Here is a 27,248-nt window from a genome sequence, read left to right as displayed (position 1 = left end):
TTGCATCACCAGGCTGTGAAATGTGCAACAAGCCACTATGATGTTTGGCACCCTCTGGGGAGTGTACTGGAGTTTCCCACCAGATCTGTCCAGTGTTACGAACTGGTCCCTGGGTAAGGTTCCCCAAATTTGTTATGATCCCGGATGAGGTATCCCAAATTGTTATGCTCATGGGTGAAGAGGGGTGAGCAGGCACCCCTTCTTTATTTAACCCACTCTGTTGGTCACAACAAGGTTAATTTAAAAAGGATCCCTTCCCTCATGGATTTCTTTTCCCAGTCCAAATATATTTATGTTTTAAAAGGAGCCAAATTAACCAGGCTTTTTTGAGCCAAAGAAAGAGTGATTCTATTAGTTACTAAAACACAACACACATATACACAGATTAGAAATGAGAAGTAAGTCCAGAAATAGAAGTTCAAAGATATATGAATCAGTCTTTGGCTTGTCCATGATTAGTAGATGGTGAAACACTGAGGTCGTTAAGTTGAGGTGATTCCGGTAGCACTAACTTTGGCAGTTGAGCATTTGGTTTTGAGATTCCTGGTTCTGCAGGTTAGCTGAAAGGAGTTGTCCTGTTTCCATGTGCAACCATGACTTTGCTGACTTGTGACTTGCTTCCAGCAACAGAGAGAGAGGACTTTTTCACCTGCTCCTGGGCCTGCCGATTGGGCGTGCTCACTAAAGGTAAAATTCAGGCCCCAGTGTTTAGTGCGCATGATGGTTCACCATGCCCCTGCTCAGCACTGCCCCGTACCACATGACCAACTGGCAACAGCTTCGGCCACTCAACTGCACCCTGAACTCTCATGAAAGGCATAGATGTTGTCCTAACCCGCACTCCAAAGCTTCACAGTTTGCTTGGACCATGAGGGTGGCTTTTCAATTTCAACTTAAACATAATGCAAGGCACTAGGGACGCACCCCTCCGTCAGTGCTCGATGGCCACCTTTTCCAAGAGGATCCTCAAGCTTGCCAGTTGCCCAATCATTCTGCAGCACCACAGCACCATTCAAGTTTGAAATGTGCATGCGATGGGTTAACAGTAGAGGAGCTTGAGTGGGCACAATCGCTTGCCTAGCCTTACTCCAAGCAAGTGAGCTCAAGCTAAATGCTCTCAACTGCAGAAGAGTGCTAACTTTTGAAATGCTTTGGCACTTGCCTGGCCATTTTCTCACCAAAACCCCACCGACTACTGGCATGTGTTCGTGTTCAAACTTCAGTCTGTGTGCCATGACACCCCTTTGTACTGTAGCCCTTATCCCAAGGTTCCTTCTCCACCCTCCCACTTGCACTGTTGCCCTTGCCCTGAGGTTCCCTTCACCCCAACATTGTCGCCCTTTCCCAACATTCCCTTCACGGTGGCACTGTCACCCTTGCCCCAAGGTTCCCTCCTCCCCAGCACTGTGGCAGTTGCCCTGAGGTTCCCTTCTGCCCTCTCTCCTTTTGCATTGTTGCCCTTGCCCCAGCTTCCACACACAAATGTATCCAGGAGGTCACGGACACCTTTTTTTCTAAGGCACACAACTTTGTCAACTTTGACAGAGATAATGCAAGCCAGGAAGCAGGATTTGCTAAGATTTCTGGATTCCCACAGGAGCAGGGTGTCATCAACTGCATTCATACCACCGAACATGTCCGTCACTACCGTGCACGGAAAGCCCCAGCCCAGGAATTTTACTTATATAAAACTAGAAAATGGTAGAAATATTCAGCAGTTCTAGAAGCATCACAATCTGAAATGTTCAGTCCGTTTCTCTCTCCACAGATACTGCCTGACCTGCTGAGTATTTCCTGTATTTTCTGAATTAATTTCAGATCCCTGGCAACTGCAGTATTTGCTTTAGGAAATTCACTTGATGCGCTGCCCAAAATTTCTGCCTTATTGAACACCATGTGTCAGCCTTTGCTCAATAGTAGAATTCTTGACGATTAGACAGAAGCTCATTGATTTAAGCTCTACTCCAGAGAGTTATACATGTAATCTAGGCTGACACTGCAATAAAATATTGTGGGGGTGCCATCTTGATGAAACATTAAACCAAAACGCCATCTGCCTTTTCAGATGGATTTAAATGGTCTCATGGTGCTATTTGAAAAAAAAACAGTTGATTTGTCCCATTATATTCTTTTTCTGTTTGACATAATTGAATCAATTATACATAAGGATTGGTGAAATAAAATTAGTAACAGCACAAGTATAGCTTCATACTTGCGTCCATTTATAGTAGTGCTTCCACAGTGTAACCTCTGGGTCAGTCCAAGAGGTTTTTCTGAAATGCTTCCATTGAGGTGGCTGTTATCACAAGCCCGATAATTCTGTCTGCTAGCTTTGCCACCATAAAGTTGCAATTATGCCCTTTGTCTCTGCATCTACTTATCAATTGGTCAATGGTCTCTGTCAGTTTTTGCATAAAAGACATGCATTTGAGAAGGTATATTCAGTAGTTGACCTTCACTCATAATTGACCTTCAAGCTTTGACCATATTTTATCTGGAATTTTAAGATGGTCGTCTGACAAATCTGACGTTCAGTCTGTGAAGCCTTCATTGTCTGTAGCAATTTTAATTTCAATGCTTGTTTGTCTGGTTCGGAAATACTGAGGCCCAGAAAACACAGCCCAGCGTATTGTTGGAACAAACTAAATTCAGATAGGAGATAGATTGCTTTCCAATTGAGTGTTGGGAATTTTGTGGTCATCTTTTGTTTTTTTGCCAGATTTTTAATGCTAAGTTTCTTCCAGCTCTTTTAGAGTTAATTTAGCTCTAAGCTTCAGCACTTTCAATTTCCACTGCCTTAACTGGTCATAGGCTACTGCTTGACTGCAATGGTGGCTCTTTCTGATTTTTGTTGGGTTAACTCTAAGCTTCACTCATGAAGCAGTGGTTTAGGTGAGAAAATTGCTGTAGGGCTTCAAAATTGAAAGCAAACAATGAAAAAAGCTTTTTTAAAAAGCTACTTTTGGCTAGGAGCTGTTATTGGATGGATCTTCTTCCCAGTCCAGTCAGCAGTATTTAGCTTCCCAAGACCGCCTGTCATGACAGGAAGCAGTAATGAATTCTATGGAGTTCTGCTTAAAGTCTGTTGTTTAATTTCTGTTCTTGTTTAAACTTCACAGTAGGTATACTTTAACTATTTAAGCTCTCCAAAATTTGAACAGATTTACTGGGACCTGGTACCTGCTGCCTGAAGCATGAAGGTATGGTGTGTGTAAGATGCCTACAGAACTGCAAAATTACTTATACGTAGTGAGTTTTGATAGTTATTTCACTTCCATACCGGTTATTTTCTTCTGCTGGATGTGAAGGCTTGAAGCTTATATATTTTTTAGTCAGGTCTTCAAGAACATGCTGCCACCCTGCCACCATGTTACATTCTTCTTCTCTTCAATGCAAACATACCAATCATACACAAGGATTGGTGAAGCAATAATATGGGTCCTTTATTTTAAGATATGACTATATACAGATAAAGTTAACTAGGAAGCTATTTATTGTACATCTAATCTCTACCACTGCTGCCTACAGACTGACTACAAATCATGGGAATAATACATCATATATTGTCAAGGTGTATAATGATTGAACATAGTTATACTCTCTTAAAGGCACGTGTCATCATATCGCAACATCCCCTGGCCAACTTTTTTATTCCTCAAACTAAGAGTACAAGAAAAATACAATCTGGTCATTAATCTTTTTGTTTTTTGTGGGACCTTGCAGTGTGCAATTTAAATACATTTCCTACATGCAAACAGAAACTACACTTCAAAAAGTATTTAATTGGCTTTGAAGGTCTCTGAGGTCATGAAAGGCACTCTATAATGTAAGCTCTTTATTTATTTTCTATCACAGATCCATATTTTCTATCACAGATCCATACGTATGTAGGGCATTGAGTTTCCATAACACATCTGGAAAATTAATGACAGCAGAATGAGATCAGCTCTGATTAAATTGCTGGCCTGTGATTATCATTTCATTTTGGAAAACTGTTCTGGACAAGTTATACTTTCCTCCACTGTGCGGTAGTGGCAAAAACCACTGTGAGACTTTAACATTGACTGTGACAGAAGTGTCAAGGTTCTAGAAAGACAAGCTTCAATGGAGAAAATGGCTTTCTTGTACTTAACATTCTTTTTTTTCTTATGAATCGTTCAATAGCTGTGATGGAAGCTGTACGACTACTGTCCTTGCAAGAAAAGCCCAGTGGTGACTCTTCTTCCCTAATTTCCCTCCATTCCGCTAGAGGCTCCATCTGTCTGTTCTACAGGCAGGTAGACAGATTCTTGATACTATTAGAGAGGAGCAGGGAAGTCTCTTTATTCCCTGGCCTACATTCGTCTCTCAAAAGACACAACAGTTAATAACTTCACAAGTCATGATAGGAACCTTGACTTTCCTCAATCCTTCCCTCTGCTGCACAAGATGGCCACCCAGCAGATTGAATTGTCCCTCAAGGTTTCAATAAATATAGAGCAAGGACAGATAAATGGAGTTGAGTTACAGATCAGTCATGATCTAATGGGATGGCAGCACAAGCTCGAGATGCTGAATTTCCTACTCCAATATTTTACAGTTCAGGTACAAAATGAACTAGCCATGTATTTTGAAGCCTGAAATGTCTCATTTATGATTCCTATTTTGTATTGTTAATTGATTGCAATTAGTCATCTTCCCTTTGGTAGCCCAGCTGGTAGAGCAAAGGACTATAGTGCAAAGCAAAGTTCATCCTTAGGTCATTAGTTCAATGCCAGCTTGAAAAAGTGGGTGTTATTTTACTTGGAAATGTGCTTGAAGTGCCATAAATTACAAGGCAACACATCAAAAGCTGGACAGTAGACTTAGGCCAAAGAGCTCTTTTTTCTAAACAGCACAGATAGGATGGGCTGAATAGTCTCCTTCTGTGTTATAAATTTCTATGATTTATGATCGGGTCAATGCCTCTGGGCTAGGGAGAAAAGAAGTATCAGGTAGGATTCCTGCTCTGGAGTCGTATCCAGTGATTCCTATTAGGTGTGCGAGTGCATGTATCCGTGCATCTGTGCGTGATGTGAGATAAAAACAAGTCAACCTTGATTATGGTGGTTCCCCTGTAGCATGATTGATTAACACCATCTGGGATCATGCGTGAAGAGTGGCCATCTGGGCAATGGTTGCTGAAAGCCCAGCAGGACTTAGCACCTTCAGGTTAGGAAGGGAAAAAAATTAGAGAGAAAAGGAAATATTCCCAAGGATTAGCAGCAATAGAAAAGAGCACAAAGGAAACTCCACCAGCCAGCCAACAGCTAAAGTCCTTGGAAAAACCAAATTAACTTGAGCTCTTCCCTGGCAAGCCACAAATCAATGGAAGTATCAGCAAATGAACAAAATAAAACTCATTTCAGAATCAACACTTTGACATGCCTCTGAGACATTTCCAAAGGAAGGTACGGTACTGAACCCAGAAGGAAGTTATTTTGATTCAGTTTGCATCTGGATGGATTACAATCAAGTGAATACCCAAACTTGTCAAAGCAGCTGAAGTAAAATACTGCAGCGTGAAAAATCATTGGTGCTTTCAAACTATCCCTTATTCTTGTCCTTCCTTTCCTGTTGTCTCTTCCTTTTGAGGTTTAACTTCTGTGTGCTAGTTTTAGTGCACAGGTTAATTTGCACTAATTTGCTACCTCCTATTTTGATGTAGTTGTTAACTGTTTTTTTAAATGGTTAACGATGGTATTAGGATAACACAGTCATTCAATACTGCGATACAATTCACAAAGAAAAACACATAAAGAAAGTTACGTGTTGGTCGCATGGCTTATCTTATCTTGAGTAACTGGTCTGACACAGGTAGGTTACTGCAAACTGCTTAATTAACGCTATATACAAGATAGGCAACAGAGTAGATAGATCTCTCTTGAGTACTGACCATTCCCTCTGCTCTACAGAGTATCTAGCACGATTGCTGATGTCACTGTTATATCATGATATACATCACTAACTTAATACCATAACTAGTCATCCATTATACACCTGTCCCCAAGTAAATGTCAACTTCTTTAACAATATTGTTGAACTATTTCTTAAACTGTTTACATTACTTTTTTCTAACTTCCTTTACTGATACAGATTCTGACCAACTCCTACCCCTATTCTTCCCCCCCAACCCCCGCCCTACCTACAAGTCACTGTTATGAGGGATTCAATCTCCCACAGTGTTCTCGGCTCTCTGGGAAGATGTCTTGGATACCTGCGAATGTTCATCTTTTCCATGGAGGACATAATCATTAGCAAAATGGGACAGGAGCTTTCCAGGACTCTTGATAATTGGGATATGATCTTCAGTACAGCTGAACTGTAAAAAGCGTGGAACCTTTTCAAAGAAAGACTGAGCCAAGAGAGAAAACTGAATGACATCAAGACTTGCTCGCTCTTGAACTGGCAGCGGATAGATTAGGATTCACTCAGGAACCTTCTGATCCTTCATGACACACTGGGGAAAGACCTGAGAAGACAAAGGCTCCTCAACTCCAATGAAGAACTGCGCAGTTATTTGATCCAAGGATGGAAAAGGTATTGAAGATCTAAGTTTCAAACGAATCTGTACTTTGAGAAGAAGGACGACAAGATTCCTGTAGACATTGCAGGAAATCAAGTAGATATGCTTTCCTGATGGCATTTTGGAAATGACTTTTGCTTTCTGTAAGCAGTGGTAAAATTGCCACACTTACCATATGCAGCAATGGAATGAATCTTCAAAGTTACATCTAAATGAAATTCTTATGCAGACTCTAAAGCTGAAGAAGCTCTGTAGATGTTGCCTTGGCTCCTGCTCTGAAGGACAACTTCAGTGGAAAGAAGATTTTCAGATGAGATTAAAGCATGGATGTCAATTTACTTTCACCCAACCTAATAGTTTCCCAACACTCTGGCAGTGTGACGCTCTATAGAATCAAACATTTTGTTCTCCCTGGACAATTCTTCCTGATCAACCAGCAATATACAAGGCATTACATTGGTGGGTTCAGTGGGACAAAGATACGAATGCTGTTTTTCCACAGCAAACACAGTTGGCTCCTCTAAAGAATACTAGAGACTGCAGTACATTCGAATAACATGCTAACCTTTAAGACCTTATCTTCCAATGGATCACTCAATGCTACAACAGCTTCTGTCTCATAATCTTCTTCAGGAAAGAGTCAAGCTAGGTCCAAAAGGTCTTTGTATGGATGGCCACTGTTTGCTATAGTGACTTCTGTGTCCACATCCTCCAACCTAGCTTCAAAAAGAACTGAGAGATCTACAGACTCAATCTCCGTCCTGAGTCCAGTTTATGGTGTCTCTGTGATGAACCTCACCAGCTGCTGTAGAATGAAAATCCATTAGTTCAACACATTACTTTGGAAATTCCTCCATAAAAGCCATCTAGGCGTCCCGTCTTTCTGCACCAGAAGCACTCTGTGCCCCCGGCTGGGCAATCTTGGTATCTGCTTCTTTGTACCACAGCATAAGCACCTCAAAATGGACTGCAAAGTTTCAAGAAGACAGCTCACCACCACTTTCTCAAGGGCAATTAGGGATGGGCAATAAATGCTGGCCTAGCCAGTGATGCCCACATCCCATGAACAAATAAAAAAAATGCTGCTGTAGGGTTTCCTGCTGTTTTGCTCATTTTGTTGGGCTTTTGAGTGGGTGGGGCTGCCGGCTTTCGACCTACCAGCTAATAGAGTCACCTAAAGCCTCGGTTTATTGCCCAGTTTAGCTCTCTGAGTTCGGCCTGCCTCGTGTACTGAACCACTTGATTGAGAGTGAGGTTGTCCTTCATCTGTAAAAAATCTGAGAGCTTTTCATTGTGGATTCTGATGAATCATGAATAAGTTCATCTCTTAATACACTATACCCACAAGAACTGGTTCAGCGATATAGGTCAATAAGAAACAATTCAACAGAATCTCCTGGTCTTTGGGATCTCTGATTACATCACACCCACTCAGTCATGAGGTTTCATTTTAAACTAATGTGTGCATCGAACCCTTTTAGGATAGTTTTGAAATCTGCGGGGGTCTCTTCTTCTACACCCTGTCTCAAGAGGACATTGTTGGCAACAGGTCCTACAGCATAAAGGAATGAACTAACCTGGTGCTTCTGCTCTGGGCATGCAAACTCAATGCTGCTTAATATTTTTGGAAGTACTTCTTGCATAACTTCCAGTGCTGTCCTCTCTGCAGGCCTTTGAGACTTTTGAATGGATGGGGTAGAGGCAGTGACTGCTGGCTTGGTGCTGACATCACTATCACCTTTCAGTGTGCCTCCCTCAGAGATAAGTTTTCAGATCCTTGCTTCTAACAGGTTTTCATCCATGTTTCGTATGTTACTCTATCTTATCTCGAGTATCTCTGGCCGGACTCAGTACGTTACTTCAAACTGCTTTATTAGCACTATATACAAGATAGGCTAAGGGGTAGGTATATCTCTCTTGAGTACTGACTGATCCCTCTGCTCTAGAGTCTCTAGCACATGACTGTTGACTTCACTGTTAAATCATGATATATATCACTAACTCATTACGATAATTATTAATCCATTATACTATAACATGTACCAATAGTAACTTGCCATTAATGATGGCAAAGGTCACTGTTTCAAGACACTGTTTACTAGAGTAGAGTAAAATGAGGCCTGGTGTATCTAATAGGGGCCTCAGGACATTAAGCTTCTGGAGGCTAATGGTGTGCCACTGCAAAGGGGTTACAATACCCTGGGAAAAACCTAATTCCAAGGCTACCCTTTTGGGAGTATTGGCACTGGTTCACTAATAGCAAGGCTCCTTCACCAGTTCAAAATCATTGAGCTCCACCTGGCAAGACTGCCCATGGGGGCTTGGGCAAACTGTTGGCACAGGTCTGTCTGCTAATTTTGTTTTTTCTTTATTCACAGGATGTAGGCATCACTGCTAAAGTCAGCATGTAATTTCCATCCTGAACTACCCTTGAGCAGGTGGTGAGCTGCATTCTTGAACTGCTGCAGTCCTTGTAGTGAAGGTACTGCCACAGTATTATCAGGAAAGGAGCTCCAAGATTTTGAGCCAGTGACATTGAAGGAATGGTAATCTGTTTCCAAGTCAGAATGGTGTGTGAGTTGGAGGAAAATTTAGAAGCAGCAGTGCCCCTTGTGCCTGCTGCCCTTGTCCTTCCAGATGGTAGAGGTCACGGATTTGTTTTCGAAGGAGCCTTGGCAAGTTACTGTGATGCGTCTTGTAGTTGGTACACACTGTAGCTATGATGCTCTGATGGTGGAGGGGGTGAATGTTTAAGGTAGTGGATGGGATGTTGATCAAGCGGATTCCTTTGCCTTGGAAGGCGTTGAGCTTCTTGAGTATTTTTGGAGCCGCACTCATCCAGGCAAGTGGAGAGTATTCCAACACACTCCTGACTTGTGCCTTATAGATGGTAGACAGGCCTTGGGGAGTCAGGTGGCGAGTTATTCGCCACAGGATTCCCAGCCTCTGACCTGCTCTTGTAGCCAAAGCAGCTGAAGAGAGAATCATATTGGACTTGAAACGTTAACTCTGTTTGTCTCCCTACAGATGCTGCCAGACCTTTTGAGTTTTACCAGCTCTTTCTGGTTTTACTTCAGATCGCCAACATCTGCAGAAGTTTGCTTCTATTTATGTTCCTGCTGGATGAACTTTTCACCAAGAAAATCAGGAGGACATCTATAGGCCTAAGGCCCAAAGAGCCTAAAGCTTTACCATTTTCCTGGGAAAGCTTACCAAACTGTCCAGGCTCTTGCTCCAGCGCCAACTCTTGAAATGCCTCTCCACCAGAATATCCAACAGATAAATAATGAGGAATCTGAGGCAGATTATCAGTGATGCTTTCCCCCACCTCATTAATATTGTAACATTAAGAACAAAGGGAGGTAGTGGTGTAGTGGTATTGTCAATGGACTAATAATCCAGAAATCTGGGGACCAGGGTTTGAATTGCAGATGGTGAAATTTGAATTCAATAAAAATCTGGAATTAAAAGTCTAATGATGACCATGAAACCATTGTCATTAAAAACCCATCTGGTTCACTAATGCCCTTTAAGGAAGGAAAACTGCCGTCCTTACCTGGTCTGGCCTACATGTGCTCCAGACCTAGAACAATGTGGTCCACTCTTAAATGCAAGTTGTATCTCTCAGTTGTATCAAATTGTCTACAAGGAATGAAACCAGACAGACCACCCGGTATCAACTTCAGCACAAACTCAGCCCTGTCGACCCTGCAAAGTCCTCCTTACTAAAGTTGGGAGTGCTGTCTCACAGACTAGTCAAGCAACAGCCTGACATAGTCACACTCACGGAATCATACCTTACAGCTAATGTCCTAAACACCATCAACACCATCTCTGGGTATGTCCTGTCCCACTGGCAGGACAGATCGACCACAGTGGTATACAATTGGAAGGAATTGCCCTAGGAGTCTCAACGTTGACTCCAGACCTCATGAAGCATCATGACATCAGGTCAAACATAGGCAAAGAAACCTTCCTCGTACTGCACCCCCATCCCCGTCTCAGCAGATGAATTGGTACCCCAGTACCCCTCTATGTTCAGCACCACTTGGAAGAAGCACTGAGGGTGGCAAGGGCACAGAATGTACTCTGGGTGGGGATTTTCAATGTCTATCACCAAGAATGGCTTGGTAGCACCACTACGGACTAAACTGGCCGAGTCTTAAAGAACATAGCTACTGGTGAGGGACTCAACAAGAGGGAAAAACATACTTGGCCTCATCCTCACCAACCTGTTCATGACAGTATCGATAGGAGTGACCACCGCAAAGTCCTTGTGGAGACAAAGTCCCGTCTTCACATGGAGGATACTTTCCATCATGTTGTGTGGCATGCTAAATGGGTTAGATTTTGTACAAATCTAGCAACTTAAGACTGGGCAACCATAAGGCTCTGTGGGCCATCAGCAGCAGCAGAATTGTGCTCAACCACAATCTGTAACCTCATGGCCCAGCATATCCCCCACTCTACCATTCCCACCAAGCCAGGGGATCAACACTGGTTCAATGAAGAGTGAGGGAGGACATGCCAAGAACAGCACCAGGCATACCCAAAAGTGAGGTGTCAACTGGGTGAAGCTAAAACACAGGACTACTTGCGTGCCAAACAGCATAAGCAGCAAATGATAGACAGAGCTAAGTGACTGCATAACCAAAGGATCAGATCTAACCTCTACAGTCCTGCCACATCCAATCATGAATGGTGGTAGACAATTAAACAACTCACTGGAGGAGAAGGTTCCACAAATACTCCCATTCTTAATGGGGGAGGCCAGCACATCACTGCAAGAGTTAAGGCTGAAACATTTGCAACAATTTTCAGCCAGAAGCGCCGAGTGGATGATCCATCTCGGCCTCTTCCAGAGGTCTCCAGCATCATAGATGACAGCCTTCAGCCAATTCAATTTCCTCCATGTGGTATCAAGAAACGGCTGAAGGCACTGGATATTGCAAAGGCTATGGGCCCTGACAACATTCTAGCAATAGTACTGAAGGCTTGTGCTCCAGAACAATCCATGCCCGTTGTCAAAATTATCTAGTACAACTACAACACTGGCATCCATCTGTCAATGTGGAAAATTGCCCAGCTATATCCTGTTCACATAAAGCAGGAGAAATCCAACCTGGCCAATTACCATTCCAACAGTCTACTCTCAATTCTCAGTAAAGTGATGGGAGGGGTCATCAACAGTGCTATCAAGCAGCACTCACATAGCACACTTACATAGCAATAAACTGTTCACTGATGCTCAGTTTGGACCATGGCCTCTCAGCTCCTGACCTCATTACAACATTAGTTCAAACATGGACAAAAGTGCTGAACTCCAGAAGTGAGGTGAGAGTGACTGCCCTTGACATAAAGGCAACATTTTACTGAGTGCGGTATCAACGAGCCCTTAGCACAACTAGATGCACAGTAGCAGCAATACGTACCATCTACATGATGTACTGCAGGAGCTCACCAAGTGTCCTTCGACAGCACCCTCCAAACTCATAATCACTACCAACTAGAAGGACAAGGGCAGAAGACACATGGGAACATCACCACCTGGAAGTTCTCATCCAAGCCACTCATCATCCTGACTTAGAAATATTTTGCTGTTCCTTTACTGTTGCTGGGTCAAAATCTTGGAACTCCTTCCCTAACAGCACTGTGGGTGTACCTATACCACATGGATTGCAGCCATTCAAGAAGGCAACTCACCACCACCTTCTCAAGGACAATTAAGGATGAGCAATGAATGCTGGCCTAGATAGTGATGTCCAAATCCCATGAATGAATAAAAATAAAAACCACCCAGTGAATCCAACAGGGAAATCCCAACTCAGGAAATCTTGGGGGAATACAGTGAGGATAAAGAACTGGTGTAATTAGCCTGTGCCCCTTTCCTTTCTTCACCACTGCTGGGAAGTGTTGATTTCTCAAACAATAAAGAGAAAAATCCACCTATGTAACCCCATTTCCATATCTTTCTCCATAATAGGGTTTTCCTTTTAAAATGCTTATTCCCTTTAAATGATGTCAATGGGCATTTGTGGAAAAACATTCCCTGTTATGATAACCCTATATGTAAAAGTATTTCTTCTAACTTCACCCTTCATTCAATTTCGAGGTAGTCTCCAGCCAATAACCCCATAGTACTAATTCACCCAACCAATAGAAACAATTAATCAATATTGACCCTCTCAAAACTATTTCTAATTTTGAAAATCTTTATGTACCAGTTTTCCTTGGAGAACTGACTGTTGGTTGATTATGGGCTCCTTCCTTCTCTTCATCTTCCTGCTTCCAATTCAAGTCTGAAGCCTCTTTCTAAGGAAGTGCTGTGAAATTTGTAGCCTGCCACAATTACTTGGCCAACTTTTCTGGGATATACAGCTTCTCTATTATCCAAGTTCAATAAGCATCAAACTACTTTAACTCATCAGAGTTCTTCTCAGTAACTCTCCCACTTCTCATGTGGGCCTCATTGTTGATAGGTTGATTGGCTTCTGGGAATTGTGCAAAGGTGTAAGTAGCTCACTCAATGTGGCGGTTAAATGAGATCCCCAAGAACTACCCATCTAACCTTAGTTCACCCTTTAAGAATGAGGTGACGCCCACTTTACAGGCATGAATGAGGGGATATATTACCTCTACTCACCAGTTAGGAGTTGGGAAAGGGGAAACCTCCACCTCCAGGACAGCTGATCTGACCCGATCAGCAGTAGCGTAAAGAACCTTGCTACTATAGAGTAAAGGGTTAACATCAGAAGCACCTGACGCTGATGTAACTATATTGCAATGTCACATAATTAGCAGAGATGTGGAGGGAGGGGAAGTCCAACCTTGTGCAAAGTTCCTAAGATATGCACAGAGCTGTAAATGAATAATAATGGTTTTTACAAGCTACAGTCTTGAATAGCTTAGTTAACGAAAGTAGGTAAATGCTGAAGAAACCCAACGAAACCGTAAACACACAATGAAACATGATGGCAGTGGATAGCAAGTAAAAGACGCAGAAAACGTTCAAGGCCAAGGTTTTACGGCCCACCCGCCCGACGGGTTATTACGGTCCTGTCGAACTGAATGGAGATTTGAATGGCTCACTGCATCCACTAGAGGGAGACACGCTGCAGTGAGACCGTAAAATCCTGGGCCAAGAGAAGGTTAAAGGCCTGACAGATCTATAGATCCTTGTAAAGAGAAAAAAAGAAAATTGATCAAAGGATCACCTAAAAAGTTGGAGCACCGTGGGTGCAGCTGATGTACAGGCCTGAAATCCGGACAGCAATGAGCACAGATAAGAGTCAACAAGCAAGTTCAGTGCTTCAAGTCCAGAGCTTGGTACAAGCATGGATTCTACACTGCCACTCCCAGAAACTTTCCAAAAATGCTGAAGGGCCTTAACAGGCTCAATACTGGGACAACTAGAGAGAGAGGTTTTCCAGATATAGAGCCACTTCTAGTTTGCACAAAAAGGAACAAAAGGTCAGTACTTTACTCTATGCATTTGGAGCTGTTGCCAATGATATAATCGCAAGACAGGGAGTTGATGAAACTTCAAGTTCCTATGAGGAAGTCCTCCAGGCATTTGATATGTATTTTCATGTTCACAAAAAATTAATCATAGAACAGGAAAAATTTAACAAGCGAAAACAAAGACCAGGTGAAATCATGGATTTGTTCATCAACAATCTAAACAGGCTGACAGAAAATTGTGACTGGAATATTGAGGTATTTTGATTCATGATTGCATAGTATTTGGGGTCCTAGATTAAGCTCCATCAGATCTCTTGCAAATGAGGGAAGATATAACTTTAATTAAGGCAGTACAAATTGTGCGACAGACCAAGCTCAGAAAGGAAAATAGAGTAGTTGTTTGTGGTGAAAGTGATTTTTCATAGAAATGAATGAGTGAGGCCATTTAGTATGTCAGACAGAAAAGAGGAAGTGCACTGAAACAGAAGCCCATGAAATTGTGGAAAAGCATGCCAACTGTCATCTTAATATATCATATGGACAACATGCTCGTACATGGTTCCTTGAGGGAAGAGCATGACTGTAGAGTAAGAGTAGTCTTCAAAGTTCTACAGAAAGCAAATTTGACATTGAAAGAAAAATGTGAATTTGCAAAGCCAATGATTAAATTCCTGGGGCACATTGCGCAATCTTCGGGAATTACAGCTGACCCACAGAAAACAAAGGTGATTAGAGAGTCCCCTCAACCCGAGAACGTTACATAGCTGCAAAGATTCCTTGGGATGGTCAACCAAGTAAGCAAGTTCCTACCAAATTTGCAAAAAACCAATGAGCCATTGAGGCAACTGTTGATACAAGGACAACAGTGGCGCTGGAATGTGGACCAGCAAAATACTTTTCAAAAGATCAAAAATCTTCTAATTTCATTTGAAATTCTAGTGCACTACGATCCAAAGCCACCAACCATAGTAGCAGCAGATGCATCATCTATGGATCTTTTTTGTTTCAATAAGATGGTAAAAGGTGGCAAAAGAAGGCCAGTTTATTACACATCAATATCATTCACAGGCACAGAAAGAAGGTATCCAACCATTGAGAAAGAAGCATTGGCAGCAACATGGGCATGCGAGAAGTTCTCAGATTACATGATGGGATTGTAGTTTAAAATTTAAACTGACCACAAGCCTTTGGTCACTCTTCCTAACTGAAAGGAGATTTGCAAAAATGCTGCTTAAAATCTAATGTTTCAGACTGAGACTAATAAGGCATGATTCAGTAGCTGAATCAGTACTAGAAGACAGCCAATGTACTATCAAGAATACTGGTGGAAGGAACAAAACTAGAAGATTTGAATTTCATCGAAAAAGTGGAAGCCTATTCATTACCAAACATTTACTGGCTACTGACAAGAGTATAGGAGACTAAATAAGCACAACATCAGGTTGATGAATGTATCCAAATTACAGAATGATGCCAGGAAGAATGACCAGATTATACTCCTAACAACCCAGTACTATGCCAGTACTTCAAACAGAAAAAGCTTCTCACAATCATTGATGATTTTTTAGTTTGTAATGACAGACTAGTTATCCCTAAAACACTTCAACTTGAGATTCTCCAAAAAATTCATCAAGGTCACTTGGGGATAGCAAAATGTAGAGCAAGACCCCAGCAGTTTCATGGCTAGGCATTAGTCATTCTATAGAAGAACTAATCCCTAATTGCCTTACATGTGCAATGAATAACAAACAGCAGCGTGAACCTTGTCCTCCACTGAGGCCAGGGGGCCAGGGAATGGATTTATTTGAGTTAAAAGGCAAAGTATTTATCATTGTCATTGATTACTACCCCAGATGGATTGAAGTGAACAGATTGTGCAGTATCATGATAGAGTCTATTGTGATATTGTATGTGTGCCAATGCAGACAATGGCATGTACCTTCAAGAAGCTGCATAGTGACATCACTATGACATCACCATGTGTAAGGCTGGAGGATAAAAGGTACAACCTCCATGTTAGATATTCACTATTTGCCTGTGACTCTGTATCAGTCAGACTTTACGTATACCTTATGAGTCAGGCAAATAGTCAAGTAATCAGCCCATGCAACTGTTAGGACCCAGGCTCAACCAGAACCCTCATCAGTCATGATATCTGCTTAGCATAGACAGCATAGAGACAGACTCCTTGATGCCTACATCAAGACTTTCAACATATACGGTGGCAGCAGACTGTAAGAGACCACGATAGAGGCAGTCATTCAAACACTTAGGAGAATCTTCAGGACACATGGCATCTGGCTACTGTGGTGTCCGACAATGGTCCTCAGTTTGTTAATGAATTGTTTCACAACTTTGCATAGGAAAATGGTTTTATGCAAATTACTGGCTCACCTAGATATCCTCAGGCAAATGGAGAAGCTGAAAGGGAGTTTGAACAATAAAAGAACTGATGAAAAAGAATGAAGATATTAACTTATTCCTCCTTAGTTACAGAGCCTCACAACTACAAAATGGGTTCTCACCATCAGAGTTGTTGATGAGAAGATGATGAAAAACCCAACTTGCAGCTCTGCAACAGGAACTACAACCTAATATTAACTCAGATGACCATGAGAGAGTTAAAAAGCATGAGAAGCAACAAAGTCACCCACAGGCTCGTAACTTCAACTTCAAGCACAGAGCATGAGAATTGAAAGTGCTACAGCCTGGGAAAAGAGTGTGGATATGAAACCAACAGAAAGAACGCAAAATAATAGAGCTCCATAACTGAGATCCTATAGGATTGAGATGGACCAGGTAAGTATAAGGAGAGATTGAAGTGTCGTAATATCCTTGGAAAGAAAGCCAATTGAAACTTGGGCTTTCAGATCCATATGGAGACAAGGAACACAAAAGAAGACAAAGCCCTACAGCCACCCAGGAGAAGGACACTCATATCAAACAAAGAGAGATTGCAGAAAGTCCTCGACTTCAGAATGAGGTCAGAACAAGATTAGGGAGATTGGTCAAGGCACCTCCAAAACTAACCTTGTGAAGTCTGAGACTTTAGGGAGGATGTATAAGGATGTATATAAAGACTTGGGGGTAGATGCAAAGAGTTAATATCAGAAGCACCTGATGCTGATGTAACTATGATGCAATGTCACATGACTAAGTAACAGAGATCTGGAGGAAGGAGAAGCCTGACCTTGTGCAGAATTCCTGAGATGTACATAGAACTGTAAATAAATAATAATGGTTTTTATGCACTACGGTCTTGAGTAGCTTACTTAAGGAATGTAGACAAACCCCAAAGATCTCCAAAGACCCTGAACACAACGAAACAGCCACCACCGTATGGCATAGAAGTGAAACTTGACCAGAGATGATTGACCTCATGAACCTGTACTGGCAAAAATTCAAGGACAATTCCAGCCAATAATTGAACTGTGTGCCTAATCTACAGTAGTGTTGCAGCAGAATTATCTGTTTTCACTTCACATCTGGTCTAAACTTGCAGTGTACATGTACCCTCAAAATCACAAGAATCACTTAGTTTTATACAAACCTGGATATAGCAAAAGGAGATCAGAAAGTCTTTTAAATTCTGTGCTGCCTGGATTAGAATTTTTACACTTGATAAATCTGTAGATTTACAGTCGTTGCTGTCTGCAGTATGGAAATGTGTTGTTAGGAGCAGAAACCAGGCAGCTGTGCTCGAGATAGAAGATTGGCAGGTTCACCGAGTCACGAGGACCCAGGTAGTTGAGAATGATTAATGGTTATAGAGTCTCGAGGAGCTCGATATATTTTTTAATGGCTGTCCCCATACTGGGTGAGATGCCCCTGAAGCCATTAGAGTCTGTATAATTAAACAATATTCATATCAAATGAGACACACCAGCAATGGGCCACGCATCAGGAAGTGCAGATTTGTGACTGGCTGTTGCCATTTTAGCATTAAAGTCATCATTATTCACTGCCTAATGACTAGTACTTGTTAACTGATCCTATCTGCAGACCTTCAGTGCCTTCAGTTAAAGCCCCACAAGGACTTGTTTTTGTACCTTTTACAGCAGTCATGGTTTTTTTTGCCACCCTCTGGTTTGCTTCCTTCCTCTGCTGAGGGTGTAGACACGTGCAAGGCTTCAGGAATGCCTTTAATATCACAGTCATTCTTTGTTTGTCAGTCTAAGAGGTGGGTGCTGGCAGATTATTCCACCTAGAATTCATCACAGTTGACCCCAGTCGTGCCTTCTTCCTCAATCTTCATTGTATATTTTCCAAGACATCCTGCGTGATCTTGTCCCACCTAGCTGAGTGGCACTGAAGCTGTCAGGCTTCTGATTCTGCCCTAACTCACTCAGAGGAACTAAAGATTAAACTTGATCTCATGAGCTCAATACCATTGCCTTACCATGTGGTGCATTTACCAATGAAGTTATCTTAGAAGCTGCTGTAAGTATTCTTTTTAAACGCTGAGTGCTCCCCAACTGGGAGCAATTACTGAATCCATCAGTACACGAGAATTAACTTACACTGTTGAAGCTGGAATTGAGAGTTAATGGCTGTTTACTGATGAAAGATCTTTCTTGCCAACCCTCCCCTCATCTCTTCTCATTCATTTTTTATAGGTTCACCCTCTGGTGAGTTGCCCAAGTGGTTAATCTTCATAGAATGATTCTTCATACTGAATGTCAACAGATTATTTGGCCAGGATTTTACAGGACCCGGGAGAATGGGCTGGAAGGTGTAGGGAGTGGGGGGGTAGTGTTTGTAAAATCAGGTGGGATGGCAGGGTCCCCCATGCCCATCACCTTCCACCAGCAGGATAGCTGGCAGATGGCCCACCTGCCCACAATTACACCAAGTGAAGACCACTTGGTGGGGTATGGGGCTGCCCAGAGAGGCCATCTCAAGGGCAAAGGCTGAAATGCCACTTCCTGCCCTCATAAGCAACCCCCACCCCCTTGCCAGGGTCAGCCTGATTGGCTCTTACTAGCCCCCATCCAATTTACATAGATGGGGCCACCACTGGCTAGTAAAATACCAACCTTTGGCTTAGACAAAAGCTACATGTGAGCACTTTCAGCACAAGGCAAGAACCAACGCTGATTCTCCCCTCTGTAGTTAATGGGAAACTGAATCCAAATGTAGCACTACTTACCACCATTCAAGTAGAGATCAGCTAACATATATAATGAAAGGACTGATCTTGGAACTTTCCTAATTCTTCAAGGTATCTCTACCATCTGCAAGGTACAAGTCAGAAGGGTGATGGAATATTCTGTACGTGCCTGGATGGGTGCAGCTCCAAATTAATTTGCACCCCATCCACCAGCCTAAATATCCACTCCTTTCACCTTCAGCACACCGTGGCTTCAATATGTACTATCTACAGGATAACAGGTCAAGACTTCTTTGGCAGCACCAATCAAACTCACAACCTCTGCCATCTTGAAGGGTAAGGGCAACAAGTACGTGGGAACACCAGTTCCTTGATGTTTAAGTTGTATACCATCCTGACTTAGAAAAACATCCCCATTCCTTCATTGTAGTTGGGTAAAAATTCCAGAACTCCATAACAACATTGTGGAAGAACTTTTAACACATGGATTGCAGTAGTCCCATAGGTAGTTCGCCACCACTTTCTTAGGGCGACTAGGGATGGGAAATAAATGCTGGCCTCACTAGCAAGACAGATATTCTGGTAACAATTTTTTTTAATAGTTGAGCTATTCATGGGGATAATTTCACTGAATCATTGAGGGAGCCACTATAGGAATAAATTTATTCCTATTTCAAACTGTAACTTTCAACCTTTTCTTTCAATTACATCCCAAGCACACACTGGATTGGATTTTTGTTCCACAGTACCAACTCCCATGCTGGGACTTAGGAAGTGATTTTGGCAGGCATGGCCAATTAAGTAGCTGCCTCCAGCAGTCCCAAGCAATTAAGGATGGTGGATGGGCTGTGGAGGCTGGAGATCCAACAGGAGGCCCTCCAGCACTGAAAGATCAGTAGCCTCACCATCAGCAGTGGTAGTTGTTGCTGGTCATGGAAATAGAAAAGTTGCCTTGAGATGGAGGTGCCTTCTGAAGACCTTTTACGAATTTATAAATACAAAGAGGCCGCAGCTGTCAGGCCATCAATGTGGAAAGGAAACCCCTCCAAAAATGTCCATACAGCTACATCCTACTGTGGCAAAGTGCCTTGTCTTGACATGGCAACTGCATTAGTGGCCAGATTGAAATCAGAAACCCATATTGTGGAAACCATAGGTAGAAATATACATGTCCTGTCATAGCATTGTGTAATGGATTTCTGATTCTTCTAGAACAAGACATTTGTTGAGATTGTAGCCTTGGAAAAAATGGATTATTGCTGGTGTCAGCCATGACTCAATGCTAGCTCTTTTGCCTTACGAAGAAGCCTTTAGAATTTGGGGATTCAAATCCTACTATAGAGATTTAAGCACAAAATCTAGGCTGACAATTCAGTACAGTACTAAGGGTGAATATGGCACTGTCAGATTAGCCATTAAATTGAGGCTCCAGTTTTCCTCTCAATTAGACATAATGCACTATTCGAAGAAGAGGAAAGGAGTTCTCACTGGTGTTCTGAGAATAATTATCCCTCAACTAACATTACTAAACAGATTATCCAGTTATTAGCAGGTCTGACAGCATCTGTGGAGAGAGAAACAGAGTTAACATTTCAAGTCCATATGACCCTTCTTCAGAGTGAAGGAGGGTCATAAGGATTCGAAACGTTAACGCTGTTTCTCTCTCCATGGATGCAGTCAAGCCTGCTGAGTTTTCCCAGCATTTCCAGCATTTTCTGTTTTTATTTCAGATAGGCAGTATTTTGCTTTTATCCAGTTATTAACTCATTTCTGTTGTGCTTCATCGCAGTAAGCTAATTGGCTGCAGAATTTCCTACATTACAAAATTGCCAACACACCAAAAGCATTAAATTGGTTGTAAAACATTTTGGGAAATCTTAAGATCATGAAAAACTTTATAATGTAAGTTCTTTCAAATATTTCTTTTTAGCATCTATATATCCAGTAGAATCTGATACCCAATTTCATTTGATACCCAATATAACCTGGTATATAACAGACTATAGAACCCATTATTACCCAATACTGTGAAGTGCTTTCGGATGTCCTAAAGTCACAAAAAGTGCTTTATAAACGCAAGCTCTTTGGATTAACTAACATAATATAACATCAATGTTGTCAATGCATCCAAGTAGCTCTATTTTATCATGCACTGTAACAAGTAAACCCGTCAATAAATGTGAAGGACTGCAGCTTACACAGCCTCCCTCAGGAAAGCCTCATCTTTGTGCTTTGTGTTGCTGACAGAGCCAGCATCTTATCTCTCTATCCTGTGATGTTGCTGCATCCTCTTTACAATTTTTAGTGTTTTGCTCCACAGGTTTGACAAGCAATCTCCTTCAGAAATGGTGGCCTCTTAGTTCTGAGCTAATTTCTTCTCCTTTGCAGTGGCAGGGTGCGGATTTTAGACAGATGTTGAACATCGAGACAAATGTATTTTTAATTATTGATGATGAGACTCCATTTTAACCATTTCTCCACTCATTCAGGTGCTGAGTCTGTAAAGTTTCACTGATGCCAGTGGATATGCAAAGTTACCATTCACCATGTGTGAACCTAAGGACCAGGGGTCATTCCACTGTGGTGGCATCACATATAAGTCTGATGCTGTTTTCGCCATACGCTCATTTCTGAAGGGGTCACTGCATTGTCTGAATTTTCTTCCTCCTCCCAAGAGTAGTGTCATGCCCTGTACAGGCATGAATATATTACAAATTTTAAAGCTATATTTTGTTTAAAAGTGGACACCAAAAGCTTTTAAGATGGTGGCAGCATTTCATGTGACTTTGGCAGTGTTAGCTCCTGACAGACCTGAAACTCAGGCAAATACCTAATTATAGACAAACAGTCACGGCAGTTTGTGAAATTCACACATTCCTTTGCTAGGGGTGAACCATCAAGAAACAGGACAATGATATACCAGCTAATCTGTCTTTCTGTGTCACCATGGGCAATAGAGACACTGAAACTCAATGGGTGTTAGCCGAATATGAAATGGATCTCATTGACCTTTCATTTTATTGTGGTGACTTCTCATTCCAAACATGAAGATGTTGTCTGTCTCAAACTCTCAGGGTGTGAAATGCTACAACACAGGATGTTTACTGTCCTAACACCAGCTAAAGCAGCTAAACACTCCAGCAATAACATCAATTCATCCAAGAAACTATAGGCCTGCTACAAAAGAAACTGAAATATTTCCAGATTGTAATTATATTTTTTTTTCATCTGTATCTACTCCTCTTATGAGTGTGATAATGTGGACACTGCATTTAAACCTCCAGACCAAGTATCTCCTTGTAAAAAGTCAATCTTATTTTTAAATTCACAAAAAGCTTACTGCTGGAATCATTTAAATTGGGACAAACCATTCTGAGGGTAAAGAAATACACTAAACTCACTCATTAAAACAGTTTGATTATGGTCAAAAATAAACACATAAATAAACTCAGTCTGTGACAGTAGGAATAATAAGACCACTGTAGCACTTGAGTTCTATCAACACCCCACTTGACAACTGTTATATCACCATCATCCCACCTGAGATCTGCTCCCTCACCAACACCCTAGCTGAGATCAGCTATCACAGCAAAGATGTAAGACTAAATGCGATGTGCATTGCTCAGCACTAATTCACTGGTGGATTTGTCAACTGAACCACCAGGAGGGATTCATCGTGTTCTTTTAGGGGAGCCAAAGAGAAAGATGGAGAATTTCTGTAGGGAATTTTTGATCCCCTGCCATAACTTTGGCAGAAAGCCTGACCAGCAGCTGATTTCAGCCATTGACATGGATTCTCCAGAGTTCTACCAATCTTACACCAGAGATCACTCAAACCATTCACCACCAGAAATTCCAAATGGATTCATTTAGAAAATGCTTTTCATTTAACCTATGCAGTTCTGCTCTCTTACCATCAAGTGGCACTGCTGCACTTTGTTAAATCCCTGTGACTAGTTCAATGAAAACATTTCTAACAGCGCAATGTAGGGAACATCAGTAAAGATGGTCATTGTGGACAATCCACACATATACCAAAAGAATGAACAGAAGCACAGTATTTGGATGAGAGATGGACTTATGTGGGAGAGGCATATACCACTGTTACTTCTGGCTATTGTAATAACATTTGACATTCATGGAATTAAGACCTCCTTCCACACTAAGAACATGGGTGTGTTGGTACCACATAATATTCCCACAATATACAATGAGCATGTCTGCATTCTCAAGCAATGAATCCTGAGAAAATAACTGGTTATGCAATATTGAAAGAATTGTTCCATTACCAATCCCAACTAAAGCTAAGTGAAAATTTTTCCATTGCTATCTTCCCTCTGCTATGCTGTCAGTACAGAAGCAAGTCAAGCTGTAAAGTGCTTGCTCTAAATTTCCTGATAACAGGAGGTGTGGCTCACTCAGAGAAGGGATTATCAGTCATAGTGAGCACTACCTCTACTTGTTTTGTCGGTAGTACAACAGCTGCTTAGGTTTCCATAAGGCACCCTCCATGGTAATTTACTCTCTGAATATTGTGCATTGCATTGTGTTTCCTTCAACTGGTCACTGTGAGTTAAGCATGAGGCCATCTCTATCTGTCCTGGGAAGAAGGGCAGAATTTTCCACATGACTAACTAGCCTTTGTGGAGATCTGGTGTAGGACATTGCCTCCCTTCATAAATATTGTGTAGACACACACACAGGATCATGTTTAAGAGCTGAACCCTGCTCGATTTTCCCTTTTGCCCTAATTGGATACACTAATATCAGTTGCAATCAGTTACTGTCGCTCAACTGATATTAACTAAAGCTGGGATAAAAACAAAAAAACTGCGGATGCTGGAAATCCAAAACAAAAACAGAATTACCTGGAAAAACTCAGCAGGTCTGGCAGCATCGGCGGAGAAGAAAAGAGTTGACGTTTCGAGTCCTCATGACCCTTCGACAGAACTTGCGTTCGAGTCCAAGAAAGAGTTGAAATATAAGCTGGTTTAAGGTGTGTGTGTGGGGGGCGGAGAGATAGAGAGACAAAGAGGTGGAGGGGGGGTGGGGTGTGGTTGTAGGGAGAAACAAGCAGTGATAGAAGCAGATCATCAAAAGATGTCAATGACAATAGTACAATAGAACACATAGGTGTTAAAATTAAAGTTGGTGATATTATCTAAATGAATGTGCTAATTAAGAATGGATGGTAGGGCACTCAAGGTATAGCTCTAGTGGGTTTTTTTTTATATAATGGAAATAGGTGGGAAAAGGAAAATCTTCATAATTTATTGGAAAAAAAATGGAAGGGGGAAACAGAAAGGGGGTGGGGATGGGGGAGGGAGCTTACGACCCAAAGTTGTTGAATTCAATATTCAGTCCGGAAGGCTGTAAAGTCCCTAGTCGGAAGATGAGGTGTTGTTCCTCCAGTTTGCGTTGGGCTTCACTGGAACAATGCAGCAAGCCAAGGACAGACATGTGGGCAAGAGAGCAGGGTGGAGTGTTGAAATGGCAAGCGGCAGGGAGGTTTGGGTCATTCTTGCGGACAGACCGCAGGTGTTCTGCAAAGCGGTCGCCCAGTTTACGTTTGGTCTCTCCAATGTAGAGGAGACCACATTGGGAGCAACGAATGCAGTAGACTAAGTAGGGGGAAATGCAAGTGAAATGCTGCTTCACTTGAAAGGAGTGTTTGGGTCCTTGGACGGTGAGGAGAGAGGAAGTGAAGGGGCAGGTGTTGCATCTTTTGCGTGGGCATGGGTGGTGCCATAGGAGGGGGTTGAGGAGTAGGGGGTGATGGAGGAGTGGACCAGGGTGTCCCGGAGGGAGCGATCCCTACGGAATGCCGATAAGGGGGGTGAAGGGAAGATGTGTTTGGTGGTGGCATCATGCTGGAGTTGGCGGAAATGGCGGAGGATGATCCTTTGAATGCGGAGGCTGGTGGGGTGATAAGTGAGGACAAGGGGGACCCTATCATGTTTCTGGGAGGGAGGAGAAGGCGTGAGGACGGATGCGCGGGAGATGGGCCGGACACGGTTGAGGGCCCTGTCAACGACCGTGGGTGGAAAACCTCGGTTAAGGAAGAAGGAGGACATGTCAGAGGAACTGTTTTTGAATGTAGCATCATCGGAACAGATGCGACGGAGGTGAAGGAACTGAGAGAATGGGATGGAGTCCTTACAGGAAGCGGGTGTGAGGAGCTGTAGTCGAGATAGCTGTGGGAGTCGGTGGGTTTGTAATGGATATTGGTGGACAGTCTATCACCAGAGATTGAGACAGAGAGGTCAAGGAAGGGAAGGGAAGTGTCAGAGATGGACCACGTGAAAATGATGGAGGGGTGGAGATTGGAAGCAAAATTAATAAATTTTTCCAAGTCCTGACGAGAGCATGAAACGGCACCGAAGTAATCATCGATGTACCGGAGAAAGAGTTGTGGAAGGGGGCCGGAGTAGGACTGCAACAAGGAATGTTCCACATACCCCATAAAGAGACAGGCATAGCTGGGGCCCATGCGGGTACCCATAGCCACACCTTTTATTTGGAGGAAGTGAGAGGAGTTGAAGGAGAAATTGTTCAGTGTGAGAACAAGTTCAGCCAGACGGAGGAGAGTAGTGGTGGATGGGGATTGTTCGGGCCTCTGTTCGAGGAAGAAGCTAAGGGCCCTCAGACCATCCTGGTGGGGGATGGAGGTGTAGAGGGATTGGACGTCCATGGTGAAGAGGAAGCGGTTGGGGCCAGGGAACTGGAAATTGTTGATGTGACGTAAGGTGTCAGAGGAATCACGGATGTAGGTGGGAAGGGACTGGACAAGGGGAGAGAGAAGGGAGTCAAGATAACGAGAAATGAGTTCTGTGGGGCAGGAACAAGCTGAGACGATCGGTCTACTGGGACAGTTCTGTTTGTGGATTTTGGGTAGGAGATAGAAGCGGGCCGTCCGAGGTTGGGAGACTATCAGGTTGGAAGCTGTGGGAGGGAGATCCCCAGAGGAGATGAGGTCAGTGACAGTCCTGGAAACAATGGCTTGATGTTCAGTGGTGGGGTCATGGTCCAGGGAGAGGTAGGAGGAAGTGTCTGCGAGTTGACGCTCAGCCTCCGCGAGGTAGAGGTCAGTGCGCCAGACAACAACAGCACCACCCTTGTCAGCGGGTTTAATGACAATGTCAGGGTTGGACCTGAGAGAATGGAGTGCAGTAAGTTCAGAGAGAGACAGGTTAGAATGGGTGAGAGGAGCAGAGAAATTGAGACGACTAATGTCGCGCCGACAGTTCTCAATGAAAAGATCAAGAGAAGGTAAGAATCCAGAGGGAGGGGTCCAGGTGGAGGGAGAATATTGGAGATCTCCAATATTCTCCCTCCACCTGGACCCCTCCCTCTGGATTCTTACCTTCTCTTGATCTTTTCATTGAGAACTGTCGGCGCGACATTAGTCGTCTCAATTTCTCTGCTCCTCTCACCCATTCTAACCTGTCTCTCTCTGAACTTACTGCACTCCATTCTCTCAGGTCCAACCCTGACATTGTCATTAAACCCGCTGACAAGGGTGGTGCTGTTGTTGTCTGGCGCACTGACCTCTACCTCGCGGAGGCTGAGCGTCAACTCGCAGACACTTCCTCCTACCTCTCCCTGGACCATGACCCCACCACTGAACATCAAGCCATTGTTTCCAGGACTGTCACTGACCTCTTCTCCTCTGGGGATCTCCCTCCCACAGCTTCCAACCTGATAGTCTCCCAACCTCGGACGGCCCGCTTCTATCTCCTACCCAAAATCCACAAACAGAACTGCCCCGGTAGACCGATCGTCTCAGCTTGTTCCTGCCCCACAGAACTCATTTCTCGTTATCTTTACTCCCTTCTCTCTCCCCTTGTCCAGTCCCTTCCCACCTACATCCGTGATTCCTCTGACACCTTACGTCACATCAACAATTTCCAGTTCCCTGGCCCCAACCGCTTCCTCTTCACCATGGACGTCCAATCCCTCTACACCTCCATCCCCCACCAGGATGGTCTGAGGGCCCTTAGCTTCTTCCTCGAACAGAGGCCCGAACAATCCCCATCCACCACTACTCTCCTCCGTCTGGCTGAACTTGTTCTCACACTGAGCAATTTCTCCTTCAACTCCTCTCACTTCCTCCAAATAAAAGGTGTGGCTATG

This window comes from Carcharodon carcharias, chromosome 6 (assembly GCF_017639515.1).
Source record: "Carcharodon carcharias isolate sCarCar2 chromosome 6, sCarCar2.pri, whole genome shotgun sequence".
In the NCBI taxonomy this organism is placed as follows: Eukaryota; Metazoa; Chordata; class Chondrichthyes; order Lamniformes; family Lamnidae; genus Carcharodon; species Carcharodon carcharias.
This window is presented reverse-complemented; position numbering follows the sequence as displayed.